This window comes from Ovis canadensis, chromosome 2 (assembly GCF_042477335.2).
Source record: "Ovis canadensis isolate MfBH-ARS-UI-01 breed Bighorn chromosome 2, ARS-UI_OviCan_v2, whole genome shotgun sequence".
NCBI lineage: Eukaryota > Metazoa > Chordata > Mammalia > Artiodactyla > Bovidae > Ovis > Ovis canadensis.
The window spans coordinates 244,432,166-244,447,918 of NC_091246.1; the positions used below are offsets into that span (position 1 = coordinate 244,432,166).

Consider the following 15,753-nt stretch of genomic DNA (forward strand, 5'->3'; position numbering starts at 1 on the left):
AGGTATTATTATTCCACGGGTGGGTCTCTTGTTGGACTTGGCCCAGCCACAGAGTGCTTTGGATTTGGACAGACCTGGCTTCTGACCATTTATGTGCTGAACCTTAGTTTTTTGCACCTGCAAATGGGAATATAGATCACTGGCCCCTTTAGGGAGGATTAGCTACAGCTTATATAAGGTAGCTACCGTAGTGCTCAGCAGGTGTTGCCAGTGTTATTTCTGTGTGAAATGAAAATACTGATTCTTTTGAGGATTAAATGAAATAGTATATGGATGCATCCTGTCAATGGTATATATACTCTGGTGTCCTGCTGGCTGAGAGAGACAGGACTAGCCCTCGGGAGGGACAATGCAGAAAGAAAGTTGACACCTGAAATGTGAAGATAGAGACTGGGTGACTTGAAGCTAGACTTTCACAAAGTTTTGCAGTAAAGAGTTTTAGTAATCACCAAGGTACGATGTCTTGTAGTGTTGAGAGATCCTCCAACTTCTGACTTGCTTCTCTACGGGAGGGGGCAGAAGCTTGGGTGTCTTACTGTCCTTCTAAGTCCAGCTGAGTCCAAACTGCAGGTGATGAGACCACCAGGGTGGCTGGGTGGGGTTTTAACTAAAACCCGACCGGGATGGAGAGAGGAAACTGTTTAGTCAGCCTGCAGAGTGATGTCTGAGGCAATGCTGGCCAGCCTACGCTGGGAACATCCGTATTGTCTCTTAGCTTGAGCGCCCCCCGTCACTCCAGGATGGGTGTGTACTTGCCCACCCCTTCCCTGGAGGTTATGTGGTGGTCACAGTTCAACTGGCTTTTGTAAGCTCATGAGGACCAGGCCCTATCTTTGTCCCCAAGGAGGTTGTGTCAGTGATCAGCTCCAGGTATGCTTGTGAACCCAACAAATATCCTGGCTTAGGAATAAAACGTGAACGCCATGGGCCCTTGCCACTGACCTCATCTTCCTGGAGCGTATGGGTGGTGAACCGGCATGAAAGGTTTGGTGCATCCACTCATCGAGGAGGGGACCTTTGGTCCTGTTCTAAGTAGTCGGGAGTGCTTCCTGGAGGAAGTGACCTTTTTGAAGTTGCACACAAATGGGGCCTATCTTCTCACAGAAGTCTGGCGGCAGGCTGTTTCCACGGTTGTTCATGACCTCAGCAGTGCCACCGAGGAGCCTGGCTCTTCCTTGGCCTCCCCCCTCTCCTCTCAGGACTCACCACCTTACAGTTGCAGCATCTTGGGTGGTGGCAGCACCATAGCTCACACCTGTTGCCAAGGAGAAGGCATCCAGCAAGCAAAACTTGCCCCCGAAGGTGTCATTGGCCCAAAAGTGTACAATGTGGCCACCTCTAACTGTAAATCTGGGAAAACAGCAAAGGAGGATGGGCAGCCCATAGACCAGGGTGTGCCCTTGGGACTGGATACCTACTATTTCCAGTAAAGGCTTGTTGGCAAGAGAGGAAGAAAGGCAGATTGACTGGCTTAGGACAGGGCTTGAGGGGAAGATGTTTCCATCAGAGGGAACGGTGTGTGCAAAGCCCCGGAGGGAAGCGTGTAGAAAATTCATGGAACTGAACACCCTTTTGTCATGCCTGGAGCAGAGGAGTGGGGTGAGGTGAGACCAGAGAGATCAGAAAGTCATAAGAAATTTGGGTTTCAGCCACGACATCCTCTTTTCCCAGACGGACTAACGCCTTTCCATTTCCCTTCTGGCACAGGGTAGCCACAGACCCACTTGGGAGGTCAGCAGTGGTCCCAGCCCATTCCCATAACCCTGCTCAGAGCAATCTTTTCAACGATGACTTCCTGAGAGAGAGGTGTGCGTTAGGCACTAAACCAGCTATGTTACTCAGGCCAGGCATGGCTGTAGCAACTCGTCCAGCCCCTTCATCCGTGAATAGTGGAGGGGGCTCCTCAGGCAGGAAAGGCTGGATGGAGGCACGCCAGGGTCCAGAAAGAATGAGAGGCTGGATGAACCACTTAACACTTCTTCCTGCAGTTTGCTGTGAATAACAGAGGTGTTCCCAGCACCGCCCATCTCCCCGCCTGCAGCTCACTGCTTGCTGCCTGTGGGCCACCCTACACTGAGCCAGTTAGGGGTCGCACCTGGGCATTTAGGCCTCAGCTTCATCACATGTCAAGTGAGAACCGTCCCTTTAAAAAGAGGTGTAGCAATGGAATATTACTCAGCCATTAAAAAGAATACATTTGAATCAGTTCTAATGAGGTGGATGAAACTGGAGCCTATTATACAGAGTGAAGTGAGCCAGAAAGGAAAACACCAATACAGTATATTAATGCATATATATGGAATTTAGAGAGATGGTAACTATAACCCTGTATGCGAGACAACAAAAGAGACACAGATGTATAGAACAGTCTTTTGGACTCTGTGGGAGAGGGCAACGGCGGGATGATATGGGAGAATGGCATTGAAACATGTAAAATTATCACATGTGAAACGAATTGTCAGTCCAGGTTCGTTGCATGATAGGGTGCTCAGGGCTGGTGCACTGGGAGGGAGGAGGGAGGGGCGTTCAGGATGGGGAACACATGTACACCTGTGGTGGATTCATGTCAATGTATGGCAAAGCCAATACAATATTGTAAAGTAAAAAACAAAAAATTATATATATATATATCAGTAAGATGGATAGCTGGTTAAAATAAATAAATAAAAAATAAAACGAGGTGCAGGACTTTCCTGGTGGTCCAGTGGTAAAGGAATCCTGCTGCCAGGGCAGAGGACGCAGTTTCCATCCCTGATCTGGGAAGATCCCACCTGTTGCGGGTAACTAAGCCTGTGTGTCCCAACTACTGAGTCTGCGCTCTGGAGCCTGCAAGATGCAGTTACTGAAGCCCGCATGCTCCAGAGCCCGTGTCCCGCAGCAAGAGAAGCCGCGGTGATGAGAAGCCTGTGTATCAACAAGGAGTAGCCCCTGGTTGCCACAACTAAAGAGGGTCTGTGCACAGCAATGAAGACCCGGCGGAACCGAAAAATACATAAAAAATGAGGAGTAACCACTGAAAGCATCAGTCTGGATACTCAAAACCCCCCACCCCAATCCCACGGCTGTGGACTCTTCGAGGCTGTCTGGGGCTGCCACAGATGGGCACCACCTTCTGGCCCCTCTCACGGACTCCAGATTGGAGAGAGAGTGTGTGTGTGTGAGAGAGAGAGTGTGTGTGTGTATGTGAGAGTGTGAGTGTGAGCGAGTGTGAATGTGTGTGTGTGAGTGTGTGTGAGTGTGTGTGTGAGCGAGTGTGAATGTGTGTGTATGTATCTGTGTATGTGAGAGTGTGTGAGTGTATATGAAAGTGTGTGTGTGAGTGTGTGTGAGTGTAAGCGAGTGTGAATGTGTGAGTGTGAGTGAGTGAATGTGTGTACGTGTGTATGTGAGAGTATGTATGTGTATGAGAGAGTGTGAGCAAGTGTGAATGTGTGTGTATGTATGTATGTGAGAGTGTGTGCGAGTGTATATGAGTGTGTGTGTGTATGTATGTGAGTGAGTGTGAGCGAGTGTGAATGTGTGTGTGAGAGTCTGTATGTGTATGCAAGTGTATATGAGAGTGTGTGTGAGTGTGTGTGAGTATGTGTGAGTGTGTGTGAGTGTGTGTGTATGTGAGAGTGTGTGTGTGAGTGTGTGTGAGTGTGTGAGTGTGTGTGAGAGTGTGTATGTGAGTGTGTATGTGAGAGTGTGAGTGTGTGTGCGAGTGTATATGAGTGTGTGTGAGTGTGAGCGAGTGAATGTGTGTGTATGTGAGAGTATGTGTGTGTGTGTGAGAGTGTGAGTGTGTGTGCGAGTGTATGTGAGTGTGTGTGAGAGAGAGAGAGAGAGTGTGTGTGTGTGTGTGTGTGTGTGTGTGGATGGGTCTGGACCTGCCCTGGGTGGAACCTGTGGCTCCTCAGCCCCGCTTTCATCCAGCACATCCACCTCATCTCTCCCCTTGCAGGAGGTCACCGGCACTTGTCACCAGTAGGTTTGGGGACAGTGGGAACATCTGGCCCTGAGTGTGGAGGAAAGAGCTCAGAAGGGGCTCAGGGTCACCTTGCTTTGTCCCTCACTGGCTTTGTAATCCTGGCCAGTCATTTTACCTTCTCTGGGTTTTAGCTTCCTCTACTGTAAAATGAGGCTAAAAATACCTTCTGTGTCCCTGTTCCATGAACTCAAATGAGATTCTGTTTATTGAGATTCTGTTTATTGGAGAACAGACCTTACAAATGGAGACAGACCTTGCAGGCAACAGGCCTGTGTTTGGCGTCAGGCAGACTGGAGCCTTGAAGCTTCTCTGAGCGTCAGCTTCCTCATCTCTTAAATCTGCTGCCCTAAGGGCGAAGGAGATCAGAGAATCCACTGCCTGGCACAGCGGGGTGCAGGGTATTCTCCCCAAACCCTCCTCCGGGAGGGTGGTTCCTGCTCCAGGAGTTGGGTGGAAAAGCAGAGGGTGGAGGTCACCTGGGAAAATTGTTAAAAAGTATTCTCTGGTTTCCCTGAAGATTCGGATTCAGGATTCAGGGTGGAGGAGACAGACTACTGGATCTTTAACAAGCTTCCGGGTTAATCCAGCCAGCATTGGAAACTCAGGCAGGGGCAGAGAGTCCACTGGGAGGTAGTGGGGTGGAGAGAGCTTGGATTTCTGCCAGAGATGTCAAAATCTTGGCCTTACACCTCTGGCTTAAGCAAGTGAACCTAGCTAGCAAAAGCCTTTAGGTAATCGGCCTCTCCTTGCCTAGTCTCTGGCTTCTTCCAGCCTCCCTCCAAGCCTGTTCTGCAACAACCTTCCTACCTTGGAATCACCTGGGTGCTTGTTAAAAATTCATTTCTCTGATTTCCCTAATGGTCCAGTGGTTAAGAATCTGCCTCCCAACGAAGGGTACATGGTTTCGATCCCGGGCCCATAAACTAAGATCCCGCATGCCCTGGAGCAACTAAGCCCCTGCTTGACAGCCACTGAGCCTAAGCTCTAACCCGTGCTCTGAAATTAGAGAGAAGTCCGCAGGCCACCACGAAGGCCCAGCATAGCCAAGATAAAATAATAATAATAAAGTAGTCCTCGTCCCTCCTCACTCTAATTTAAAAAAAATGCATTTCCTGGGTCCCATAACCAGCACTGCTGATTCAGAAACACTCTTGAAGTGAAATATGAGAAACTGCTTTTCTTTTTTTTCAACAGTTAAAAACTGCTTTCCATTTTTAACAATTTCTCTAATTGAGTCTGATATGGAGAATGGATTTGACTTCCAATTAGCAACACCAGGCAGGAACTTGGGTAAATAAAGTGGTTGTCACTTCTTGTTGTTCAGTCACTAAGTTGTGTCCGACTCTTTGCGAACTTATGGACCACAGCATTCCAGGCTCCTCTGTCCTCTACTATCTCCTGGAGTTTGCTTAAATTCATGTCCACTGAGTCAGTGATGTTATCTAATCATCTCATCCTCTGCCACCTCCTTCTCCTTTTGCCTTCAATCTTTCCCAGCATCAATCACGGTCTTTTCCAATGAATTGGCTCTTCGCATCAGGTGGCCAGAATATCGGAGCTTCAGCTTCAGTCCTTCTAATGAATATTCAAAGTTGATTTCCTTTAGGATTGACTGGTTTGATCTCCTTCCTGTCCAAGGGACTCTCAAGAGTCTTCTCCAGCACCACAGTTTGAAAGCATCAATTCATTGGTGTTCAGCCTTCTTTATGATCCAACTCTCACATCTGTACATGACTACTGGAAAAACCATAGCTTTGAATATACGGAGTTGGCAAAGTGATGTCTTTGCTTTTTAAAATGCTGTCTAGGTTAGTCATAGCTTTTCTTCCGAGGAGCAAGTGTCTTGTAATTTCATGGCTGCAGACAGGGTCTGCAGTGATTTGGGAGCCCAAGAAAAGAAAATCTGTCACTGCTCCCACTTTTTCCCCTTCTATTTGCCATGAAGTGATGGGATAGGATGCCATGATCTTTGGGTTTTTTTTTAATGTTGACTTTTAAGCTAGCTTTTTCACTCTCCTCTTTCACTCTCAGCAAGAGGTTCTTTAGTTCCTCTTCACTTTCTGCAAGAGGAGGGGTATCGTCCACATATCTAAGGTTGTTGATATTTGTCTTGGCAATCTTGATTCCAGCCTGTGATTCATCCAGCCTAGTATATCCCATGATGTACTCTGCATAGAAGTTAAATAAGCACAGTGACAATATACAGCCTTGATGTAATCCTCTCCTAGTTTTGAACCAGTCGCTGTTCCATGTCCGGTTCTAAGTGCTGCTTCTTGACCTGCATACAGATTTTTCAGGGGACAGGTTCACTTACTGAGTTCCTATTACGTGCCAGGCGTTGTGTCAGGATAATGGAGGGAGTATGTGTGACTGTTACTGACCCAGGAAATTGAGGTTCTGAGCAGGCTCCAGCTGAAGACCAGAGGCAGCGGTCAAACCTTAGTTTCATAGATTCATAGAGTTAGTATTTGAGAATGCCACCACCCAGTTTTGCTTTTCTCTGTGGCCTGACAGCTTCGCTTCCTGCTAAGCCCCGTCAGATATTTCGGAAGGTCAGGTTGGGGCGGGGCGTGAAGGTGGAGATAAAGAGTAACTCTCAGCACAGAATGTGCAAAGCTGGAGCCCAGGCAGAGTCCTAGGCTTTGACAGAACTGTGGCGCTTTGCCATGGCCAGACTAGACAATCCACAGAGCAAGGATCTCTCTTTTCCCTCAAACTGGGAGCTCACGAGGGCAGACATGTGTCTTCTCTTACAACGAGCTGGCTTCAGGAAGAAGAATTTCCTCTTCCCTAACAAACTGGGCATCCCTGAGGGCAGGCTGTCTCCTCCTTGGTTGGGAGCACTTGAGGGCAGGTTGTCACACCCATTAGACTGCGGCTTCCTGTGGGCAAGACTGGCTGTGCATCCCCTCACACGGGGGTATCTTCAGAGAGCAGCTTTGGGCCTTTTCTAGCATCCTGGAGGTCACTGGAGTCGAGACTGCACCCACTGAAGCCTGGGCTCCTGAGACAGGGTTGGGACCTTTGTCAGGGCCCATCTGCCCCTGAGACAAGGGGCCCAGTTCCTTCCTTCTCTGCCAGCCCAGGCCTAGCCCTTCCTCCCAGAGTGGTTCTGCACAGGATGGACCAGTCCAGTGTTGTTGGCTGAGCTGATGTGCAGAGAGAGAGAAAGACTCCCTGCGGGATGTGGGTATTTCTGGTGACCTTGGAGTTGGGGCCCCACCCAAGGACCTGGCTTCCTGGCCTTGTGCCCACCCAGTAGAGCCCGCAGCCAGGCCTTCCCTAATCCATTATCTACCACTGCTCACTGGGGATTGGAGCGTAAAGTGAGTCATGCACCTGGGTCTGGGCCTGCCTTCTGCCTCCTCCCAGTTCCCGGCCCCATTTCCTGAGTCCCCTGAGAAGCCGGCAGGAAGGCGGCCCCCGCCTCCCCCTCAGCCTCTTTGCCATCTCCTGGACCACTGTTCCTGCAGTTTCTCAGGTAAGAGGCTGGTGGCCTGGGTGAGAGGGTCAGGTTTGGCTGCTTTGTCTGGCTGCTCCTCGGGATCCTTGAGGCTGGCCAGGCGCACGTCGGATTTCCCTCCCCTCAGCACCCCCTCATGGACACTCAACACCCTTATCACTCACACAGCATACATCCTTTTTCACTCCTCATAGATATTTATCACACACAGTCACCAACAGACATGGCATTTCCTCACACACTTGATAGAAAACACAGTGTCATCCCCACACAGACACCATCCACAGCCCTTCACAAACACACATCATACGACAGACCCTTAGCATCTGCTGACTCAGCCCGTGACTCCTCACGACACACAATACACACGCTGTCACAGTTGACACAACAGTCCCCCGTGGGATGTATATCATTACCCCCAGAACGAAATACATCCTTACAGACACACGTGTACAGTAGCACTGACTCATGTAACACCTGAGGGCTTCCCAGGTGGCTCAGATGGGAAAGAATCCGCCTGCAATGCAGAAGACCTGGGGTCGGGAAGATCCCCTGGAGGAGGGCACGGCAACCCACTCCAGTATTCTTGCCTGGACAATCCACATGGACAGAGGAGCCTGGCGGGGTGCAGTCCACGGGGTCACAAAGAGTTAGAGACAACTGAGCGACTAACACTTTCAGTTTCACACAACACATGAACCCTTGCAGGACATAAGACGCCCAGACAGGAAAACCCCCCACTCCTCACTCACAGCAGACTAACCTACTCCACATAGATACATGCGCACATATACAGAGATCAATGCAATCACATACACATATCCTAGAAGCGCCTCACATCCGCAAACAGGGCCCCGAGGTCCTTGGTGGTACTGCTCAGCTAAGGCAGGGGCTGGGGCCCAGTCAGCAATGCTATCCCCACTTCTCACCTCCCACCTTGGGCCCTGCTTGTGCACGGGGGCAGGGAGGAGGCAGCCAGGAGCAGAGCTGGGGGTCCTGGCCACGTCATGGAGCATGATGGGCTGGGGGGACGCCTTTCCTGGCTGACTGAGTGCTGCTTCCTCATGATCCTGGGACTCTGCACAAGCTGATATTAAAAATCTAGCTAACATTTATCACATGCCTACCGGGGGTCAGATACCAAGCTCACGGCTTTCCTGAGTACTATCTTATTTAATTATGTGATACCTTTATGAAGTAATACAATGTTTCGCTCATAGCTCCATCAGTAAAGAATAGCAGCTTTGCAATACAGGAGACCTGGGTTCGATTCCTGGGTCGGGCAGATCCCCTGGAGAAGGAAATGGCAACCCTCTCCAGTATTCTTGCCTGGAAAATCCCATGGAGAGAGGAGCCTGGCAGGCTATAGTCCGTGGGGTCACAAGAGTCGGACATGACTTAGCAACTAAACTACCACCACCTTTATGAAGTAGATAGATACTGTATTATAACCCTCATTTTATAGCTATTTTTCCATAGATGTTCAGAGAGGTTAAGAAACTTGCCTGATATGCCACAGCTAGCAGGCAGCAATGGAATTTAGATCTAGGTAAGTCTGAGTGACTATCAATTTCACTTTTGGAGAAGGGAATGGCTACCCACTCCAGTATTCTTGCCTGGAGAATTCCATGGACAGAGGAGTCTGGTGGGCTACAGTTCATGGGGTTGTGAAGCCAGACTCCATCTCTTTTTTATTTATTAAAATTTTTAAAAAGTTGTTATAAAGAAGTCACAAAGGAGCCAGTTAAAAGTTCAGTAGATATGAAAGAAAGAACGCACAGTGAAATGATTCCCTCTTATCCTTGTTCTCAGAACACCTGATTTCATTCTCTTCCCCAAACAGGGATTGAACCCGGGTCCTCAGCAGTGAAAGTGCCTAACCATGGGATCTCCAGGAAATTCCCAGCCTCTCTTTTAACGGGGCAGTCTAGCAGGGTGAGCAGTGAGGGCTGGAAAACGGAGGGCTCCTTCCATCCTAAGTCCTCTCTTGCCCTGAATTGTCAGGTAGACCTGCTCCCTTGAGTCCCCTGGGCCTGAATCTTCTCCCCTTATCTCACCCCTGGGGGCCCTGCCCCACCCCTGAGGCTTCCTTTCAGGATCCAGTGCAGGATGAGGTGACTCCTCTTACAAGCGAGGGGAAGGGGAGCAGTTCTTACTGCTGTCCAAGTTGTGCCCAGGCTGGAGACAGGGAGCCCTTGGGACTCAGCCCTGACCAAAGGAGGGAGAGAGAGAGAGAGAGGAGTGAGGAGAGTGCGGCCAGGCGCGGTCCTTTCCAGACCTAATTCCACAATGAGGTTGGAGGTGTCATTCCCGCTTCGTAGATGAAGAGGCTCAGGGGACCATGTTAAAAGGCAGAGATGGGATTCAACCTCGCAAAGTTTGAGGGAGGGTGAGTAAGTGAGAGAGTCAGAGAGAGAAACTGAGGCTATGATGAGGAGTCATGGAGGCTTCGGGACTGCCGAGCATCAGGGCTGCCATCCCCAGGAGAGCGAATGAGCCTGCTGCCCCAGTGACTTACGGGCTCTGAGGGCTCTGGTTTTGTAGTCATCTCCCCCATCCAGTGATTCTTTATTCTGCCCATTTGCACTATTTGTCTAACCTTGTCCCTTTTTTTTTTTTTTTTTCTTGGCAGTACCACTTGCGGGGCTGACTTGACAGATCTTAGTTCCTTGAAAGTGAAAGTTGCTCAGTCGTGACCGACTCTTTGAGGCCCCATGGACTATACAGTCCATGGAATTCTTCAGGGCAGAATATTGGAGTAGGTAGCCTGTCCTTTCTCCAGGGGATCCTCCCGATACAGGAATCGAACTGGGGTCTCCAGCCTTGCAGGCGGATTTTTTACCAACTGAGCTATGAGGGAGTAATAAATCCAGGCTCACGGCAGTGAACTCTCGGTTCCTAACCACTGGATCACCAGGGAATTCCCCATCCTATTTTAATTACTGTAACTTTATTGTAAATCTTGATATACGATGTGGCACCTTCTTTTTTTTCTTTTAATTAATTATTTTGGCTGCACTGGGTCTTCGTTGCTGAGTGGGCCCTCTTTAGTGGTGTGAACTGGGACCATCTCATTTTGGCGGCTTCTGTTGCTGAAGATGTTGGGCTCTGGAGCGCAGGCTCAGTAGCTATGGCCTAGGGGCTTAGTTGCTCCTTGAAGTATGAGGTCTTCCGGGACCAGGGATCGAACTTACGTCCCCTGCATTGGCAAGTGGATTCTTAACCACTGACCCACCAGGGAAGCCCCTGTATCACTTTCTTGACTTCTCATTCTCCAAATTATCTCCGCAAATCCCAGGCTTGGGTATATTTATAAATACATATTACAAAATCCTGTGCTCCTACTGCTGAGTTAACTAGAATATTGCAGATATAATAGAAGCCTTCTGTGTATCCTTGCTAACCCTGCTCCCTCCCTCTCTCCCCAGACGTAATCATAACCTGAATCTGTCTTCATCCACTGATGCCATTGATGCATCTGTGCTGCGTCCACCAATAATAATCACGTTCAAAGTCTTAGGAAACAGTATCATGTTATACGCACCCTTCTGTAGCTTGCTTTTTTAGTTTGGTATCCAGGTTATTACATGTAGCTCTGTTCACTTTAACATATGTGCAGGATTACACTGATGTACAGGATTACACTGAGAAACATACAAATATTAATATCTCCAGAGTGAACCTAAGAAGAATGTGCACATTAAACTTGAGTATGAAATTAATTTCCAAAATGGTGGCGCCACTCGTCATTTCTTTCTCTCGGTGTAATGAGGGTTTCCACTGTTCTACATCCTCCTCAGTACTTGGAATTGGCAGACTTTCATTTTTTCCAACATGGTAGGTTTGTTTAAACTTGAGCTCCTGATTTTTCTGAAACCATATTTTTTTTGACCATATCTTTTGACCATATTTTTATGTTTCTTAGCCTTCAGGCTTTTTCTTTGGTAAACTGCCTACTTGTTTCTTTACCCATTTTTTCTATTGGGCTTTTCTTTAAGTTACTCGTTTTTAGGAATTAATATCATGTTATGCCTGAAAATTCTTTGAGACATATGATATAAATATCTTCTCCCAGTCTATGACTTATTGCTTTACTACTTTTATAGTATCCTTTGAAGTATGGAGTTTTTAACTTTAGATGATCACGTTTATCCATTTTTTCTTTGTTATAATATTAATAATTTCTATGTCTTAAGTTTTTCTTTTTTTAAAGATTTTTTTTGATGTGGGTAATTTTTAAAGTCTTCATTGAATTTATTACAATATTGTTTCTGTTTTATGCTCTGGCTTTTTGGCTGTGAGGCATGTGGGATCTTGACTCCTTGACTAATGATCGAATCTGTAAAATTTCCCTGACCCTTAGCTCATAAAGATATTTTCCTCTATACAAAAATTTTTTATCATCATAGTTAGTTCTTTATGTCAATAGAAGTTTAATTCTGGATATGGTGTGAGGTAGGCATCTAATTTTGTTGTATTTTCCCCCGAATGGATAGCAATGATTTGCACAAGTATCTACTCTTACTGGTCTGTAATAGCAACTCTGTCATATATATCAAATTTCCATGTTTCTGATCTCTTTCTGTGACCTCTCTTTCCAGTATCTCTATTCTATTCCTTTTGTCTATCTGCTTGTCCCTTTGTTAATACCACCCTGTCTTACTACTATAACTTTATACTAAGACTTGTTAAAAGATGCTTGCTCCTTGGAAGAATAGCTATGTCAAACCTAGACAGTGTTTTATTTATTTATTTTTTTAGCAAAGGAATTTAGTTTGTTCACGTTATGTAAATTGGAGGCTAATTACTTTACAATATTGTAGTGATTTTTGCCATACTTGACACGAATCTGCCACGGGTGTACATGTGTTCCCCATCCTGAACCCCCCTCCCACCTCCCTCCCCATCCCATCCTTCTGGGTCATCCTAGACAGTGTTTTAAAAGGCAAAGACATCACTATGCTGACAAAGGTCCATATAGTCAAAGCTATGGTTTTTCAGTAGTCATGTATGGATGTGAGAGTTGGACCATAAAAAAGGCTGAGCGCTGAAGAATTGATGCTTTTGAACTCTGGTGGTAGAGAAGACTCTTGAGAGTCCCTTGGACTGCAAGAAGATCAAACCAGTCCATCCTAAAGGAAATCAGTCCTGAATATTAATTTGAAGGACTGATGCTAAAGCTGAAGCTCCGATACTTCAGCCACCTGATGTGAAGAACTGACTCACTGGAAAAGACTGTGATGCTGAGAAATACTGAGGGCAAGAGGAGAAGATGGCAACAAAAGGATGAGATGGTTGGATGGCATCACTGACTCAATGGACATCAGTTTGAGTAAACTCAGAGAGATAGTGATGGACAGAGAAGCCTGGCATGCTGCAGTCCATGGGGCTGCAAAGAGTCAGACACGACTTAGCAGCTGAAAAACAACAACATTAGATAGCAGAAATTCTACCATGTGTCTGTGTTCTTGTGTGCATCAACATTTTTTTGGCTAGTCTTGGCTCTTTGCTTTTTCAGCTGGAATTTTAGGAATTTTAGGATCAGCTTGTAAAGTTCCTTGCACAACTCTATTGGGATTTTTTTTTTTTTGAGTGCTTTACATATTATTTTTACCCCAGCTTTATTGAGGTATGATTGACAAATGTAATTGTAAGATATTTAAGATGTACATCATAGTGATTTGATGTATATAGATTGTGAAAGTACTCCTAGCATATAGTTAATTAATATCTATTTGGATTTTGACTGAACTGGCACTGAACTTATTGATTTAATTGGGAAGAACTTACATCTTTATGATATTGATGATTCCGTGAATGAGTATTTTGCATTTACCCATTCATCTAGTTCTTCTTGATTTCGTTTTCATTTATTTTTGCTCTGATTTTTATGATTTCTTTCCTTCTACTGACATTGTGGGTTTTTTGTTCTTCTTTTTCTAGTTGCTTTAGGTGTAAGGTTATGTCATTTATTTGATGTTTCTCTTGTTTCTTGAGGTAGGCTTGTATCAACTTTCCTCTTAGTACTGCTTTTATTGCATCCCATAGGTTTTGAATTGTGTTTTCATTGTCATTTGTTTCTAGGTATATTTTAACTTCCTTTTTGATTTTTTCAGCATCTAGTTCTCATTTAGCTATTTTTCAATAATTTTATAATTTCCTCCAATAAGACTCGACACATCTTAGGCCAAGATAGTTTTCTTGGTATCATAAATTGGGTCTTAAAAAGTGACGCTTTCTGTTTATTGCTTGTTTATAGGAACATGATTGATTTTGTTTTCTTTTTGGCCACACTTCATGGGTTGCAGAATCTAAGTTTTCTGACCAGGAACTGAACCCTGGCCTCAGCAGCGAAAGCACCGAGTCCTAACCACTGGATCACCAGAGAAACTCTGGAACATAAATGATTTTTATTATTGATTTTATATCCAGAAATCTTACTGACGTCTTTTATTGATTCTAATAATTTGCCCATGGAATAGCTTTAATTTTTCTATCAATCATATTGCATGTGAAAATGATTTGCTCTTCTTTTTCAATCTTCATAACTGTTTTTGGTCACCTATTCTTCACAACAGAGTGAAGTACTTATGATATTCTCAGTTTGCAGATTCTGAAACAAGTTTGAAGAGGTAAGTTGGCTTTTCCAAATTCAGAGACTTGGTGGCAGTCAAGGTATTGAACTCAAGTGTCTTTGATTCTAGAACCCATGCTCTTTTCTCTGATGCTCTTCCTCACACATCCTCCACTGATGGGTGAGAAAAGGATTGTTTCCAGAAAGACAGTGTCCACATCATTCTGAGTGAAGGATAGCTTGAGAGAGCAGAATGAAGTCACCAAAGCCTTTATAACAGCTGTGCAGGGCTTCCCTGGTTACTCAGTGGTAAAGAATCTGCCTGCCAATGAGGGAGACACGGGTTTGATCCCTGGTCCAGGAAGATCCCACATGCCGTGGAACAACTAAGCCCGTATGCCACAGCTACCGAGCCTGTGCTCTAGATCCCATGTGCCGCGACTACTGAAGCCCGCACGCCTAGAGTCTGTTCTCCAGAGAAGCCTCCACAGTGAGAACCCCACGCACCACAACTAGAGAGCAGTCCCCACTTGCCACAGCTTGAGAAACACCCGAGCAGCAGTGAAGGCTCAGCACACTCAACAACGAATAAATAAATAAATAAAATTATTTTAAAAAGGAGCCGCACAGGACTGAACTAGGGTTTAGGGTGGGTATATAGAGTTTCATGTATCTGGACTCTAATACCTGTTCCACCTACCAGCTATGTTGCTTTGGATAAGTCACATTGTCTTTTTAACCTTATTCATTCATTCAATAAACTTAATCCAGGAGCACCTGCAATGTGCCAGGCAGTGTTCCTGGTAATGGGATACAGTACTGTAATCAACAAACAAATCCCTACTCTCAAGGAACTTACAGCTTAGTTAGGGACATAGATAATGAGCGAAGTAAACAAGGGAAATATACGATGTGTTAAATGTGATAAGTGCTGTAGAGAAAAATATAGCAAGGTAAGAGGGCCTAGGGCATGTCAGTGAATGGCTGCAATTTGTTTAAGTAACTGGGGAAGCCTTATTGAGGAAGTGGCATTTGAGTAAAGACCTTAACTCTGGGTGTCTGGGGGAGGAGAATTCTAGGCCGAGAGAACGGCAGGTGAAAAAACTTGAGATAGGCACATGCCTGCTATACTGCTGGAGATCAGCAAAGGTGGTCTGACTTGGGGATGGGGGTGGTGAGAAGTTGGAGATGAGTTCAGGTCTTGCATGCCCTTGGGGGCATTTTAAAGGACTTTGGCTTTTAAAAAGATAATTTTATTTACTTATTTTTTGGCTGCACTGGGTCTTTGTTGCTGTGAGTGGGCTTTCTCTAGTTGCAGTGCAGAGGCTTCTCATTGCAGTTCTTCCTCTTGTTAGAGCATGCAGGCTCTAGAACACAGGCTCAGTAGATTCAGCACACGAGCTTAACTGCCCTGAGGCGTGTGGGATCTTCCTGGGCCAGGGGACAAACCCATGTGCCCTGCGTTGGCAGGAGGATTCTTAACTGGACCACCAGGGAAGTCCAAGACTTCAGCTTTTGCTCTAAGTGAGGTGGAAGTCACTAGTGGGTTTTGAGCAGAGGAATGATGTGATCTGACTGATGATGATGTTTAATGGGCTCAACTGCACTACTGTGTTGAGAACAGACTACAAGAGGTGCGACAGTGGAAACAGGGAGAACAGTGAGGGGCCACAGCCAGGTGAGACATGATGGTGGCTTGGACCTGAGCCGTGAAAGTGCAGATGGTGAAAGGTGTTCAGATTTTGG

General features: G+C 46.2%; 1 protein-coding gene across 1 annotated transcript in view; it reads left to right on the forward strand.

Moving 5' to 3' along the window:
• Positions 1-7,375: 7,375 nt before the first annotated feature.
• The window catches only part of PTAFR (platelet activating factor receptor), an 82,457-nt gene continuing 74,079 nt past the window's right edge, over positions 7,376-15,753 (forward strand). The window contains exon 1 of the mRNA XM_069578863.1: positions 7,376-7,451. The gene's annotated coding sequence lies outside the window, so the exon portion shown is untranslated. The remainder of the gene's footprint in view (positions 7,452-15,753) is intronic.